We start from the raw sequence: 3,653 nt of genomic DNA, 5'->3' as shown, positions 1-3,653 counted from the left end.
TGAGGAAGGCAGGAAGAAGGAGCCTGGCTGAGAACAAGGACTATGTTCAGGTGTGAGCACTGCAGCTGCAGCACAACTGTGGACTCCACCCTGATGATTGTTTGAGTGAGTGAATTTTCTCTGTTTAGTTTGATATTTAAACATGTTTGAGTGATTTGTTGCCTCTGATTGGCAGCTGAAAACTATGTGAAAAATGATTGCATATTTGATAGTGGATCCTTCTTTAGCCAGGTTTGTCACACAGTTTCTTCTTATTCAGCATTTAAACAGACACATCTGTGTCTACAGTTTGAAACAACTCACATCGAAAAAAGTTTAAATGTGGAGCACTGCTTTCAAATGAAAAGCCTCATATTTTTACATGTTTTGCATTATTCTTATGTGTTTGATCTGGGGTCAGCTGGTACTAGAAATTGTCGATATATAAAACATATGATTGAATTGAATTGAATGTATCCTCACCTAAACCTCAGACTTCTGGCATAAACATGTTATAAACATCAATACCAACTTATATTGGTACCTGATTATTACCAATACAACGGAGGCTCAGGCATGTCTGTACATGTCCGGTGGCCTGCTGTTTCCTGTCCCTGTGCGCGTGTGTCTCTGCGCACGTGTGTTTTCTCTCTTGCTGTATGAGCATGCGGGGTTTTGCAAGAGTAGCATGATTGCAGTTTCCATGGTGAAATCAATGTTTACTTTCATGTTTATGTTTCACGTCTTTGGGCTGAAAAACACAAGACGGACATTCCCACAGCAGCTTTCTGTCTGTGCGTGGGAGGGGGGTGAAAACAATAACTCAATAAAAACTCCATTCAAAAAAGTAAAATTCAGATTTTTTTCAGGATTTTCGAAATGTTTTATGTAGTTTTAAAAATAAGTAAAGTGATTCAACATCAAATTAGGGATCATATTTTTATGTTTGCAATTAAAATTTACTTACTTCTTTTGTCTTTGCAGTTTACTTTCCTTTTATTGGTTCTGCTGAGTCATTGGACGTTCCAGTAGAAACAACGGACGGAGGAATGTGAGCTATGCAGCTCTCTGATTGGTTAGAGAGAGAGCGCGTCACCAGAGTTACTTACGCTCTAGTGTCTTGTTGCGCTGCAGAGTACAGGCTGTTGTTCCTGCACGTGGCGTGTTATTCACACTTGTAAAATCTCCAGCTGTGACATATGAAGAATAAGAAGTGACAGTAGAGCGACACAGAGTCTTTATCCTCACAGTGCAGCGGTGGATTCAGCCTGTTTAAGGTAACTAACAATGCTAATGCTGTCAGACAGCACCGAGCTGTTACATTCATACACAGTGTCACAGCAGTCTTTAAAATAGTGATTAAAACGCTGCCTGTAAACAAAGTGTCATCAGACAGGATGTCATCACTAAACTTTCAAACAATTCAGATTAAAATGAGTTGACAGCAAATCGTTCCTTGTATTACTGCACAAGGAAAAGACTGGAGATGACAAAAATGATTTAATGGATTTTGTTTTCATTACATGTGTGCACACTTTCAATCTGAATGACGACATAAATGGTGATAGTAGTGTGTGTGTGTGTGTTAAGAAGCCATTTGTGTCTGTGTGCTAACAACTATGTGCTAACCAGATTATTTCCCATTTAAAGAAACAAACAAAAGAACAACATGCATTAAATTATTCCATTGTAAGAATCTGATCCATAGTTCTCACTTTGCAAAGGCAGTCTGATTACAGCACTAATTGACATGTTATAATACGTCTTTTTACAATCTCCACCTGATCACCATCCAGCAGGAGGATCAGTGAGTCCTGAGGCTGTGCTACCAACCAGGATTTCATCTGATCCAGGTAACTTCAGGGTCTCTGTACTGCTGGGGTAAATCACCACGGTAACTTAATCAGATTAGAGATCAACAATACTGTAGTTTAGCTTTTTCTCTCACGCTGCTGATTTTATATAAAATACACAACATATATTTTAACTTTACTTACTCAGTAAACCCTGGTAAACTTAACAAACTGAGCTTTGTGTGACTGCTTATTCTGAACAACAGTGTTGGATACTCTGGGTGTGCTGAACTCACTACAGACTTTACCTCAGATGTGTAACTTCTGACTCATAAACGCGTGTTTCAATCTACACTGTGTTTCAAAATCCAAAGCAATTTGACCACAAGCAAAAACCATTTTACTAATGTCTACGTAATTTACACACAATTTACTTTCAGTTTCACAAGTCTGATAATTTTCTTGCTTCCTGTGAGAACAGATGTCTAAAAATATGTGACTCTATTTTTAACTGATGTGCAGAACCTTAAATGTGTGAAGAAATCACCTAAGACACAGAGATGCCCACATTTCTGCTACTGTTAGCACTTTGTGCTCTCATCTAACAAGTGATATCCTGTCATATCAGGTAATTCCTTCACACATTTGCTGAACATAAACATTTTGGAGGGTAAATAATCACTATTCACTGTTAGACATACACATTTGTAAACCTTAGTTTATGTTTGTGGATCATATCAGAAGCTTTGGTAACATAAACTTCTTGTGTATTTTCAGTCGACTCAGCTTCTCTTTTAAACTATGTAACACTCATGAATTTGGGATCTGCAGGACAACCTGAGATGGATACTTGCAAATCTGTGATATTCTGCTGGATTCTGCATGTCTGCTTTTCCCCGGCTGCATATACAGGTGAGACCAGCAGGTATCACTGCTGGGAATTGAATTGCTTTCATTGTCACTTTATATATATATACAATTTAAATTATTACATTCAAAATAATTATAAAGCTCATTTACACCACGTTCACATGTATCAGCAGCACATTTGGTCTGCTGATAGGAGGGACAGAGGGAAGTACTGAATAGTTGTTGCTGAGCAGTGATGTTTCATGGGATGATGACACAGCAGACTTTTCCCATAGTTACTCACACACATATTATGTGAAAATTGTAAAGACTGACCAAAAGGTAACAAAAATAGTGCCAATAATCTTGATGATGATAGAAATAAGAGACAGGTTTGTATAATAATTCAGAGGCTGTCCACCTTCATAGTAATCAGATAACGAGTCAACCATTTAAAGTGATCAGTGTTTGCCGTCCTGTAGCTGTGAGCTCATCTCCTGGTAAAGATGACGAAGATGATGCTCAGTGTGGTGAAAGCTTTCATCAGAGCTCTGATCTTTGATCTTCGCTGATCCTGGTTTCTTCTGTGTGTAACCTGAACGAGGGACAAGTGCTGCCAACACAGCATTAATGTGTGCTGTTTAAGTTGGTATTGTTTATGACAGCATTTTATAATGACTGTAAGTGCATTTATCATTTTCCACACACATCCACAGCTCCAGCAGACTGTGAACACTAGTTGTTGATATAGATATAGATTAGATATAGATATATAGATATAAATTTGTTATTCCCAGAAGTTTGCAGCTCTAATGTGGATAAAATTCCTCTCAGGTGAAAATAGTGGACACATATTAGCATTAAGGGCGTGTCTTACATGTAATTAATCAGTTTGTATAGTTATGGTAGTGAATCTACAGGGAGTGCAGAATTATTAGACAAGTTGTATTTTTGAGGAATAATGTTATTATTGAACAACAACCATGTTCTCAATGAACCCAAAAAACTCATTAATATCAAAGCTGAATGTTT

General features: G+C 37.7%; 1 long non-coding RNA gene across 3 annotated transcripts; it reads left to right on the top strand.

Annotated features, from left to right (window-relative positions):
- The first annotated feature begins 991 nt into the window (after positions 1 to 991).
- On the top strand, positions 992 to 3,585 carry LOC102300612. 3 transcript variants are annotated; one of them, XR_006053544.1, is made up of 4 exons: positions 992 to 1,256; positions 1,776 to 1,832; positions 2,295 to 2,400; positions 2,604 to 3,585. It is a non-coding gene; the product is annotated as an uncharacterized LOC102300612 (long non-coding RNA). The 3 variants fall into 3 exon arrangements; XR_317856.2 differs by having other exon boundaries at positions 2,550 to 3,585; XR_317857.2 differs by lacking the exon at positions 2,295 to 2,400.
- Positions 3,586 to 3,653: the final 68 nt, after the last annotated feature.

Source organism: Haplochromis burtoni, unplaced genomic scaffold (assembly GCF_018398535.1).
Source record: "Haplochromis burtoni strain Fernald_Lab_line unplaced genomic scaffold, NCSU_Asbu1 Contig_1209, whole genome shotgun sequence".
In the NCBI taxonomy this organism is placed as follows: domain Eukaryota; kingdom Metazoa; phylum Chordata; class Actinopteri; order Cichliformes; family Cichlidae; genus Haplochromis; species Haplochromis burtoni.
Note: the sequence above shows the minus strand (reverse complement) of the source record. Positions and strands in the feature narration are given on the sequence as shown.